Raw genomic sequence first — 13547 nt, forward strand, 5'->3', positions numbered from 1 at the left:
ATAACTGTGAATTTTGAATTGAATTTGAATATTGAGAGACTCAGGATAAAAGAGTTTCAATGAACTTTATTGAACAGCAATAACACAACTGAAAAAAAATACTTTTCTTTTTTTTGGACACGGTGTGCACTGGTGAAAGGACCATACTTTATGTGTTTGGAATATTCTGACAGTATTGCTTTCTTTTTGAACCTTGGACTGTTTAAACCTAGATGCAAGAAGGCTAGTTTAAAACATAATTACCTGGTGCTGTGGTGTTTTCCTGCGGTTGCCTTTTCTTTTCCTTGTGCAGCCTGCAGCGGCTCACAAGAGTTTTCTCTTGTCACTGGTGACCTAGGACCCATTGCCCTGAGGCTGCCAGTGACACTACCCAGACACAGCGAGACCCAGAAAACAGCAGCAATCAGGATGACAGCTGCGGAAACCTAAGAGAACATATAGTAGTGTACACTTTTTTAAGTTCAATCTTAATACAATATATCAAAGACCAACTGTTTTAGAGGACTACAAAGTAATACAACAGTCTTTTAAACTCATCAATTAAAACATTGATTGAAAGAAGTGCTTTAGATATTTTGTATTGTTTTAGAAGGATCAGCTTTACACTTTCCCTCTGAATCCGTTGGTTTAGTACCCGCAAATTCGGTTATTCGCAGTTTTTTGCCCCGGATGCAGGAGGGAGGCAGGGGTGGGTAAGAGTTGGCCCTAAAAGTTATCCGTGATTTTTCATATTCGCGGGCTGGCTCTGCCCCTGACCCTGCAATCATTTTATGTTTAAAAAATGTATAACCCAATATCTAAGGCTGATTACAGTATGCTACTGGCAGCCGGTGAATGTATAACTTCTAGGCATGTGCATGCATTAATGTCTATTCAGTTCATTAAAGTGCCTTAAAATTTAAGAGTGGGGGGCATTATCAATGCGTGTTATTAAGATATTTTATCTTACTCTTAAGCCCAGATTTTAGTAACTAGGTTTCAATAAACAAACGGACTTGTGCTAAAACAGCACAAAGCTATTGGTAAAATATCATTAACCCACCTACATTGATAACCACCCTCCTAAATCATGTAAAATTAACCTATTTATTAATGTGTATATATCAATTTACATGAATTAAGAAGTTCTAAAAAATATATATAAAATGAACCAAAAATTAATGAGAATCACAGAAAAAAGTTAGATTTTATATAAATGAACCAGTAGCTTTTTTCACATCTCTAATATACTGGCTTTTGTATATAGCTTCAGAAAATATATGGATAGAATCGTGTTGAAAATTAGATCAAATGGCCCAACACGGGGTAAAAAAGGAGGGTATATTAAAAGCATGCTGAGAATTATCTTAATAGTGATGATATTCAACCTCCATCTGGGTAACTTATAGGTTTAGTTTAGACCTGCTATTTATGCCTGATTCAAGAAAGAGATGATATTTGTCACGTATGCTATTTGCTCATGATAAATATCACCTCTTCTGACTAAGCTTAGAGATTAAAAAAGCTCATTATCAGACTCTTCTGCACTCCAATCCTGCATTGCCCCGGCCAAGAAAGTATTATGAGTAAAGCCTTTGCAGAGCACATTTTCTTAGTGCTGTGAGGAAAGTGATCACTTTAGATCAGGGCTGCCCAAGTCCAGTCCTCAAGATCTACTGGCAGGCCAGGTTTTCAGGATATCCACAATGAATATGCATGAGAAAGATGTGCCTGCACTGCCTTCTTGGTATGCAAATCTCTCTCATGCATATTCATTGTGGATATCCTGAAAACCTGGCCTGCCAATAGATCTCGAGGACCGGACTTGGGCAACCCCGTTCTAGATCTAGACCCTGGAGAATTTGTATGTAAGTATATATAGTAGGGTTTATGCAATAAATGTTGCTGCACATTAGGACCCTCTTGTAGTTGTTAAATATATCATGTGAAGCTGGAAGAACATAATGGAGGTAATTCTATAGCAGGTGTTAACATTTACAAGATAACTTTTGTAAATGAGATGTGACTTGATATACTGCTTTTTCTGTGTGGGGTTACAATCAAAGTGGTTTACATATTTTACATGGGTACTTATTTTGTACATGCGGTAATGAAGTTTAAGTGACTTGCCCAGAGTTACAAGGAGCTGCAGGGGGAATCAAACTCAGAACCTCAGGGTGCTGAGGCAGCTGCTCCAAGAGCAACAAAAAACACTGTGGAAGAGTGATGTTCCTTATATGGACTTTATTGATAAATAAACATGACAATCCACATGAAAAACTCTAGGACCTGGTCCGTTGAGAGCCTTGGACCCAACACAGTCTGTGTTTCAACAAGAATGTCTTCCTCAGGGGTCCCTGTAAGTCCTAAGATAAAAACTTGTGGATAATCTAATCAGTCCAAATATGCAAGTCCGTAGTAACTCTGCATAAGTGAATGGCTCGGGTAACCGATTCACTTATGCAGAGTTACTGCGGACTAGTATATTTGGATTGATTAGATTATCTACAAGTTTTTATCTTAAGACTTACAAGGACCCCTGAGGAAGACATTGTCAAAACGCGGACCGTGTTGGGTCCAAGGCTCTCAGTGAACTAGGTCCTAGAGTTTTTCATGTCGATTGTCAAGTTCATTTATCAATAAAGTCCATATCAGGAACATCACTCTTCCACAGTATTTTTTATTGCTCTTGGATTTTTGTTCTGTGGAGTCATCGGGGTCAATTTTTTATTCTTGAGGCAGCTGCACCAACCACTAGAACTCCAACTCCACTCCACTCTTTAGAATAATGGCATATATGTGTGCTTACATGTGCATTAGTGCTAAAATTGCACCTAAGCACTATTCTGTAAATACCCACTTACACAGTGGGCAATTCTATAATTTAACACTTCACTTTAGGAGCCCAAATGCCATGTGCTTAGCACCATTCAAGTTTCTGCTATAGGATACTAGGCAGGAGGGAGTGGGTTTCTCTCCTGCCAATTTGTCATCCAAAGGTACGGGGGTTGTCAGGTGGATGTGGGGAAATATCAGAAAATGTCCTATTTGGGTGGTGGAAGGAGGTTATGACCACTGGGGGAGTAAGGGAGGGTCATGCCTTAAACCCTCCAGTGGTCTTCTTCTCAGTTTGGGCACCTTTGGGGTTGTGGGTTCAAACCCTGCGCTGCTCCTTGTGATCCTGGGCAAGTCACTTAATCCTTCATAGCCCCAGGTACGTTAGATAGATTGTGAGCCCGCCGGGACAGATAGGGAAAATGCTTGAGTACCTGATTGTAGAACCGCTTAGATAACCTTGATAGGCGGTATATAAAATCCTAATAAAACTTAAACTTAAACTTTTACATTCGTCTAAGTTCTAACATGTAAGTGCCACCTAGTATATCCTAGGAAAGCTTTTATTATTGCTTCAGGACATCTAGGTTGAATCCCACCCAATGCCTACCCATAACACACCTCCCAACACACCCCTTTGAACTCTGGATGCACAGCAGCTTAGAAGTGCTGATGAATGTCCAGAAAGTTGTTTTTGACTATCGGCACTTGGATGTCTCTATTATTAGGACATCCAAGTGCTGACTTGGGCTGGTTTTTGGATGTTTCAAAGTTTTGATTATGAGCCTCATAGGCACCTGTCAATTAAGGGCATCTTTGATGTCTGCAAGTGGTACCAGTTTATATAATTGCTGTAAGAGTATGTATTTGCAATGGGGTCATACATATGGATGGAGTCATACAGCGCATAGGCGGGACTCGCATTTCATATAGAAAACATAATGGCTTGTGAAAGACCTTGAGCTTAACTTTAAGCAGGGATCTGTACTGGGACTGGTGCTATTTAACTTATTTATAAATGATCGGGCCATTTGAACTATGAGTGAAGTGATTAAATTTACAGATGACACTAAACTGTTCAAAGTTGTTAAAGCAAATATAGACCGTGAAAAACTGCAGGAAGACCTTAGGAAATTGGAAGACTGGGTGTCCAAATGGCAGATGAAATTTAATGTGGACAAAAGCTAAGTGATGCACATTGGGAAGAATAATCCAAATCATAGTTACTAGATGCTAGGGACAACCTTGGGGTGGGGTCAGTGGGTCAGTGCTCAAAAAAAATATCTGGGTGGCATTGTGAACAATATGCTGAAACCTTCTGCCAAAAGAGTAAAAAAAGATACTAGGAATTATTAGAAAAGGGATGGTAAACAAGACTAAGAATGTTATAATGCCTCTGTATCACTCAATGGTGCGAGCTCATCATAAGTATTGTGTTCAGTTCTAGTCTCCTTATCTCAAAAAAAGATATAGTGGCACTAGAAAAGGTTCAAAGAAGAGCGACTAAGATGATAAAGGGGATGGAACTCCTCTTGTATGAGGAAAGACTAAAGAGGTTAGGGCTCTTTAGTTTGGAAAAGAGATGACTGAGGGGGACATATGATTGAAGTCTACAAAATCCTGAGTGCTGTAGAATGGGTACAAGTGGATTGATTTTTTACTGCATCAAGATTTACAAAGACTAGGGGACACTCAATGAAGTTGCATGGAATGCTGCAATCTTTGGGTTTTTGCCAGGTATTTGTGACTTGGATTGGCCTCCATGAAGATGGGATACTGGGCTAGATGGACCATTTGTCTGACTCAGTAAGGCTGTTCTTATGTTCATATATACAGTATACACTTGGGTAGGCTTATACTCTATAAATAGACACCTTTATTCCTTTATAAGACAGGCTATTACCAGTTGCCCTGTTATAGAATTGCCATCAAAGTACATGCTAAAATTATGTAGATGTATTATTTCTAATCTGCCTTTATCCAAGGTGGAGTACACAAATACATACCTAAATGTGAACTGGTCAAGCAGTCGTAATCCATCACTCCACCACCTCCAGTCACTTCTGGTCTTCATTCCTTGTATCACCAGGTTCTTTTGGACACAACTTAAATAACACAGTTCTAAAACACATGGCCAGGCTCTTCCAAATACTTCCCTGGTTTCTCTGTCAGCCAAAGATCATTCCAGTCTCTGCCAATCCACCAGTCACTCACTCTGGTCTCTACTGGTCATCTCTAGATATTCAGGTAGCCAGTCTCTCTGGTAACCACTAGTCACTCACTATGATGCTACTACTAGTCAAACTGGTTACTGGCTTCTTTGGTCCCTACCGGTCCTGGATACTACCAGTCCCTCTGGTTGACAGCTTCTCTGGTTCCAACCGGTCGCTCTGCTGGTCACCACCAGTCTTCCCCATTGGTCTCTACAAGAGCCAATGTCAGCCAAGACTCCACCAGTATGCTGATCCCTCCACAGACCCTTCGGGATCACTGAGAACTCTTCTGGTCCCTCAGTCTCTTCTGGACACTCTTTCTGAGGGCTCTCCCAGTTGCTCAGACTCTCCCTGAGGACTATCCCAGTCACTCAGTCTCTTCTTCAGAACACCCTTCCTGAGGATTCTCTCAGTCCCTCAAGCTTTCTCCCTGAGGACTCTCTGTCAGGCTTACTGAGAATTAGGCTGAAGCTAGCATTCCTCCCCTTGAAAATCACCCAAGCTCCCAAAGGAGCTCTTGTTTACCCCCAACTCTGTGCTGGAACTGTTCTTTTCAGCACCCTTTTCCACTTAGGGTAAGTGGACAGCTACCAGGTTATTTTGTATTCGAATTAGCTCTATTAACACTGCTGAGGCTTCCTTCTGCTGGCTAGTGACAGGATCTTCACCCTGTCATACTAGTAAAAGAAATAGAAATACTGAACAACTGCCAAGACTAACAGTCCACATTGACAAAATCATCAAATCAAATTATATGCTTAAACAGAACAAACGGTGCTTCAATAAATACATACTTAAAAATAGACATATTTCTCTTTGTTTTGAGTTCCAGAGGGAATTTATTCTATTTATTTGGTCCAGCAATAGAAAATGTTCCTCTTCTTGTAAGATGTTAATATGAGCACATAAAAATTTGCAAATCCATGTATACAAATGAAGGAATATTATATGCAAATGTTTACTAAGCACTTAGGCCCTATATTCTATAAAGTCTGCCTAAAGTTAGGTGCTGATATAGGTACTGAGGCGTGGATTCTCAAACCAGCGCCAATTTTCTAGGCACCATAGGTGCCCATAACTCTGTTAAAAACGCTGTCCAAATGACATTTTTAACTGAGATTTGGGGGCGCATTCCAGCACCTAGAAAATTGGCACCTAGAAAATCCTGGAAATTATAGGTGCCGACTAAGCTAATTAATCAATTAAGTTCCGTGTGCAGATTGGCTATGCGTGACAATATGCATGCACAACCTTAGGTGCCATATACATAATTTGGGGATTAATTCACAGTAAGATGTGTGTTTGGGGGGGGTTGGGGGGAGGAAATTTTCAATATGACATCCAAATACAAGTTTGGATATTTTGCGGAAAATACACAAAAATGCAGTAGCGAACATGACCATTTTCGTGACTGTTGGCCAACATCTATCTTTTTGTTTAAAAAAATTGTCATTTTTCAGAGTGTTTGTCCACTGTACATCTATCTTTTCAAACCATTAAAATAAATATCCAAAATAAAAATACACAAAACAAGCCACTGGGATATAGGAAAAGGCCAGCTTTTGTAGTGGACTAGTCACACAGACATCCCAGCAGAGCAGTGGGGCACCTTAAAGGGCAATGCAGTGAACTTTACATAAAAAGGCCTAGGTGCACATGTCATCATATCTCCCTTATAGGGTATGGGAAGCCCTCCAAAATTTATTGGACCCAACTGTACACCACAACAATAGCCCTTATGCCTGCAGATGTCACCTATATGTAAGTACAGCAGGTTTTTAGTCGGTTTTGGCAGTATCACACTCTCTACCACAAGTGTACTAGTTAGAGTGGGATATGGCTCTAGATCCCCTTCTCTGCAGTACATTGAACTGAATACCAGGCTACACCAAAGACCTGCTTGCTGCTCTACAAGGAATGGTCATAAAATCTGAAGCTATCATACAGGCAAGTATGTAAGAACTTAGGAAATGCTATACTGGGACAGACTGAAGGTCCATCAAGCCCAGTATCCTGTTTTCAATAGTGGCAGGATTTTAATTACACATTGTGTGAATAAATGTTTTCTCCAGTTTGTTTTAAATCTACTACTTAGTAGCTTCATCACATGCCCCCTTGTCCTAGTATTTTTAGAAATAGTAAACAAATGATTCGCATCTACCCTTTCCATTCCACTCAGTATTTTATAGATCTCTATCATATCATCCCTAAGCCGTCTCTTCTCCAAGCTGAAGAGCCCTAGCCACTTTAGCCTTTCTTCTCTGTACCTTTTCTAATTCTGCTATATCTTTTTTGAGATATGATGACCAGAATTGCACACAGTATTTGAGGTTTGGCTGTACCTTAGAGCAGTACAAGGGTACATTTTCATCTGTTTTCCATTCCTTTCCTGATAATTCCTAACATTCTTTTGCTTTCTTAGCTGCTGGCACACATTGAACTGAGGGTTTCAATCTATCCTCAACGATGAGACCTAGATCCTTATCCTTGGCAGTGATCCCTAACGTGTAACCTTGCATCACGTAGCTATAGCTGCTGTCCTGGTACCAATGGCATAGGTAAATGTGGTAGGGAGGTTCTGGAAACCAAATTTAGGCTCTTAGGTAGGAATTTGAAATCCAGAACCTCCACTGTAGCATTTTCAGAAGTGCTCCTTGTTCCATGTGCAGGTCACAAGAAACAGTGCTTCGGAGTCTCAATGTGTGAATAAGGCAATGATACAGGGAGGAGGGTTTTAGATTTGTTAGAACCTGAGTACATACTAGGGAAGGGGGAACCTATTTTGTAAAGATGGGTTCCACCTTAACCAGGGTGAAACCAGGCTGTTGGCATCAACATTTTAAAAGGAGATAGAACAGCCCCTTTGGGCCACATTTTGGACATTTTTCTTTTTTGAAAATGAACCCCAAATTATTCATTTTTTAAACTCATAGACTTATTGGTCTTCATTTTGTATAAATGGTCCAATGGGTTGGGTTTAAATACTTGTACAGAACAGTCTGATTTTAAAGATTGCAAATTATCCATGTGAACTGCTGAGCAAATTAAAAATAGATATGAAAAACATTGTTTGAAATGTCAGTATGGAAATCCCAGAAGCCTAAGAAACAAGATAGGAGAGTTAGAATATATTGCACTAAATGAAAAGATAGATATAATAGGCAACTCTGAGACCTGGTAGAAAGAAGATATCCAAAGGGACACTATCATAGTGGGGTACAAACAATATCACCGTGACAGGGTGAATCAAATTGTTGGAAGTGTAATGTTATATGTTAAGGCAGTCCTTGAATCAAATGGACTGAAAATTCCACAGGAGCAGAACCATACCTTGGAATCGCTATGGGTACAAATTTCATGTGTAACAGGGAAAAGGAGAGTGATAGGAGTCTACTTGAACAGGATGAACGGACAGATGCTAAAATGTTATCGGAAATTAGAGAGGCTAACAAAGTGGGCAACACAACAATAATTGGTGATTTCAACTACCTCAATATTGACAGGGTAAATGTAACATCAGGGCATGCTAGGGAGATAAAATTCCTTGATGAAATCAAGGACTGCTTTATGGAGCTGCTGGTTCAGGAACCAACAAGAGGCAAACCAATTGTAGACCTAATTCTTAGTGGATTGAATGAATTGGTGTAGGAGGTAATGGTGCTGGGCCACTTAATGTTATGATCACTGTTAAAGGTCATAACAAGATCAGATATAATATAATCCTTAGAATAAGTTCACACAGGAACTCCAAAACAACATCATTTAACTTTTAAAAAGGAGACTATGATAACTTGAGGATAATGTAAAAAAGAAGCTTAGAGGAGCAGCTGCAAAGATCAGAACTTTACATCAGGCATGGTTGTTATTCAAAAATACCATCCTGGAAGTCCAGGCTAGATATATTCCATGTACAGTACTAGATATATTCCATGTACTGATTTACATCTTTGGAAGGTGGGCGATGGTCAGTGACCACAGTGGAAGTATGCGAGGGTCATGCTTTCATCCTTCCAGTGGTCATCTAGTCAGTTTGGGCATCTTTTTGGTACTTCGTTATTAAAAGACGTCTAGCCCTAAATGTCCAAATTATGCCCTGGACATCTTCTTAAATGTTTGATTATTGCAGAAAAAAACATCCAAGTCATAAGCCTGCCCAGTCCCACCCACTCCACTCCTTTAACACACCCTCTTGAGATTTAGACAAATTGCAAATGAGCAGCATTGAAATCTGTCTAGAAAATAGGCTTCTAAATTAATGAATTGGAAGAGTTTGGCAAAGAAAATGTCCATCTGCCCCTATATGCCACATTTTGGACATTTTTTTTTTTAAAAACAAACCCCAAAATCATTTTTTAAACTCATAGACTTATTGGTTTTCATTTTGTATAAATGGTCCGATGGGTTGGGTTTTCATACTCACCACTCATGGACATGAACAAGCACAACTTTTAAAACACTAGATAGTTTAGTTTATTTGCTTATAGTTCACTTTTTCCAAAGTGGAGTAAAACATGCACAATAAAATCAACACACACAATAGTACACAACCCATAAAATATATGTAACATATAATGAATTGCAATACAATCTTAAATTTTTTCCACCGTAACAACTTGATACAGCAAGGTCACAATTTCGTCCATAACATTCCATTATTCTTCTGGATATTTCATATGATAAAACAATTACCACTTCAATAGTTTTTTAAACATAAAAGTATTCTCTTGCTTTCTGATATAAGATGGAAGTTTATTCTATTCCTTGGGGCCAGAACAGGAAATAACCCCTGATCACACTGACTGTAGTCTTAACTCTCTACTCATTGGAATTACCAAATCATTGTGAATGGCAGAGCATAATTTTGGAAGTGAGGTACACAAAGAAATACAATTCACAAAATATTCAGGTGCCAGCCCTTTCACACTCAACCAAGCATTATATTTCATCATTTTATATATTTATACAAGGGTAGATCAAAAAGTATATAAAACCAAAATACATTTAACAGCTTTAATAGAAGTAACTGTGAGCAATTGAACATATCACTTTTCCATAGTCTTCATGCAAGATGACACATTTGTTGTATCGTTCAACTGACTTCTGCTCCTGAAGCCAGGTAAGCACCACTTCCCTTACTTCATCATGCTTTGTCTTTTGCTCTCCGGGTTTCAGTGTTGTACACACATCTCATCGCCAGTGACAATTATTTCCAGAATACCGTATTTTCACGCATATAATGCGTGCGTTATACACGATTTTACAAACCAAGTATAACCATGCGCGTTATGTGAGTGAGCGCATTGTACAAATTTATTTTTACATAGTTTCCCCCCCCGACGTCCAATTCATCACCCCGAAGGACTGCTCGCACCCCCACCCCGAAGTACCGCTCGCACCCCCTCAGCCTCCCCCCACCGCATGGAGAAGCTGCCTGCCATTGTTTCCTGATGCCAGTGAGCCCTGCTGCTTCCTCTGCCGGCGGTCCCGCCCCTTCTCTGAGCCCTGCGCTGCGCTGCTTCCTCTGCCGGCGGTCCCGCCCTTTCTCTGATGTCAGACAAGGGGCGGGACCATGGCAGAGGAAGCAGCGCAGGGCTCAGAGAAGGGGTGGGACTGCCGGCAGAGGAAGCAGCAGGGCTCACTGGCATCGGGAAGCAACGGTAGGCAGCTTCTCCAGCGGGAGGAGGGAGAGGCTGGGGGGGTGCGAGCAGTCCTTCGGGGTGATGAATCGGACATCAGGGGGGAAACTATGTAAAAAAAAAATTGTACAACGCGCATGCTTACAGAGCTGGGAGCAGGACAGGGCAGTGAAAGGAGAGTCGAGACGAGAGGAGACTCGGGGCAGGGCGGCGAAAGGAGAGTCGGGACCAGAGGAGACTCGGGGCAGAGGGCAGGGCGGCGAGAGGAGAGTCGGGGCGGCGAGAGGAGAGTCGGGGTGGCAAGCAGCATGCGCGGTATACGCGTGTGCGCGCTATATAAAAATTTGTTTACATATATTTAGGTTTCCCGTGCGCTATACCCACGGTATATGCGTATAAATACGGTACTCTGATCTTCATAAAGTCTCAGAAACTGGGTTGCAACTTCCACACATTGTTGCTTGTGCATATCAGTAAGCTGTTTGGGAACCCATCATGCGCAGACTTTTCTGAATCCCAAGTCATCATGAATTATAGGAAATGCAAATCCATAGTCGATATTCAAATTTGCAGCTAATTTATACATCATTATCTATTGGCCTTTTCTAATCAAGACATCCACCCTGTCAATGTGGTCTTTTGTGCACAATGATGATGGGCGACCAGAATGACCTTTCTAAGTTTCACCTGTTCTTCCCACTTTAAACCTTTTACCCATTGATAAACTTTTTGTTGATTCAAGGTGCTATGCCCATATTGTCACCAACCCTCCGCAAAGTAGGGCTGCCGGGTGACAAACACAGGGATTCTGGCGTGTCCCCTCCAACCAGGGGTACCTTCAGGACTTTTTCAGGTGGCCCTGGGCAATTGCCTGGGCCTAAGAGATGCAAGGTAAGTAAAAAGGTTTCACCATATCACCAGCCAAAACAAGTTCTTTAGGAAAGAATAAGTTGTTTATTCTGACCCACAGGTCAAAAGTATGCAACAGAAAACAAACATCACTTTTGCAGGTCATTCAACAAAAATAGTAGATTTGCAAAAATAAAGCTTTACTGCAAATTCAAAATAAATAAAAACTCCTTAGGCAAACATAGCCACAGCAAACTCTGGTAACAGTTCAGCTTTTCTCTCAGCTCCCACATGCAGGCAACATCACACAGCTGAGACAGATAATCTAATTAGCTTTCAGAACGGGAGTCACAGCAGGATTTTTAAAGTTCCAAAAACTAAACTTAACTATGTCAGTTTGAGCTTCAGGTTCACAAACTTGCTTTTAAATCCATTCCTCAGTTTGAAGCAAGTATTATTCTTACTCTCAAAATACTTATAAAGTTCAAACATATCTTAACTTCTTCAGGCATAGTTTGCACAGCAGAAACAAACCAAACATCAGCAAAAGAAAGAAAGAAACACAAACCACTAATGGTTTCTCAGTTGCTGCATTCTTTCATGCAACTTCCATACCTTCCGTCTGGCTTTCTAACATAGGGCCAGCCAGTTCTAGCTCCATGCCTTCCACACGATCTAGAACCTGGTAGTTTGAAGTAGGCAGGATTTCCTCCAAATCCTGCATGGGATAATCCAGCACGTTTTCCTCTCCTGCCCTGTTCCACAGCTCTTCACCTGCCTTGAGCTGTGGGAGTGACTCGCCCTGGTCACTCGCTCCTCCTCCCCCTGCTTGACTCAGCCTGCTTTTAAACAGATCAGAGCCAATCCCCTTCAGCCTGTAGCGGGGGATGGGTTTTGGCTCTACAGCAGTTTTTCTCTGCCTAGGCTTTTCTACTGCAGCTACCTTCCTCGTGGCTTCTCTAGCTGCTCTAAAGCCAGGAGGCTGCTGTTGCCAATCTGCCTGCCTCTGTTCCAGTTCACTATCTCTTTGGTTATGGGTGCAAGGGAGGTCAGCCTCAAGGTGAGTGTCAGAATCGATCTGGTCTGCTCTTCTGCATCCAATCCTATCAGGGACCGGACTAGTGCTGGTGCTGGGTTTGTCACAATATTGAGTCAATATCCGATGGTGAATTTCCATAGGTTGCACTCTCTCCACCCAATGAAAGCACACTACTGCACATTGTTCTTCGATGGTGCAAACTTGGAATGAAGCATCCATGTTTTTGACCTCATGGCTGCCGCACAACTAAAGGCCAAGCACTGCACTATGTGTGGACAAACTATCCAATAGGTAATGTGCGAGTACATATGCTGTATTTCACTAGCTTTGTCTAGTTATCATGTAATTGAACAATTGCCTTTAGTTTTTGATTCACCCTCATATTTATCAGTAGCAATATATAGTAATTTGCAACAAATAAAAATGTTAAATCATTGAAGTAACTACGTTATTATTCACACAGCTAGAAATCCAGAGTGAGCATGAACTAAGCCAAAGAAGTGACACCTCTATAAGACACTGGTGACAATTAGGAAGTTATGGGTTTCACTGCAAAGTCAGTTCTTTGGCATTTAGAAGAGACTTTTAAAAAGTCTGTGGCATTAATATAGGACCGTTTCAAAGTTAATGAAGCATAGTTCTTTGACTGAAATATAGTGTGTATTAGAGTTTCAGCAGGTTTGCACATAATGTTAATTAATTATTGGGTAAAGTAATATCACTTTATGTTGAAATCCTTTTGTCTTTTGTTTTAATTTATTATCCTTTCCTTTCGAAATGAAATGACCTTTATATAATAAAGCAATTTCTTCTGTCTTTTTTTGTCTATTGTGAACTCATTTTCTTTTGTTATCCACTGTGAACTGATCTACCATCTGCAATCAGTTCAATTTAGCTCAAATATCAAAGATGTGAATTAAATGATATTTTTATTACCACATTATTGGCATTAATTTGGCATTTTCAATTGGCTACAGACATATTAGGTTATGGTGG

Source organism: Geotrypetes seraphini, chromosome 1 (genome assembly GCF_902459505.1).
Source record: "Geotrypetes seraphini chromosome 1, aGeoSer1.1, whole genome shotgun sequence".
NCBI lineage: Eukaryota > Metazoa > Chordata > Amphibia > Gymnophiona > Dermophiidae > Geotrypetes > Geotrypetes seraphini.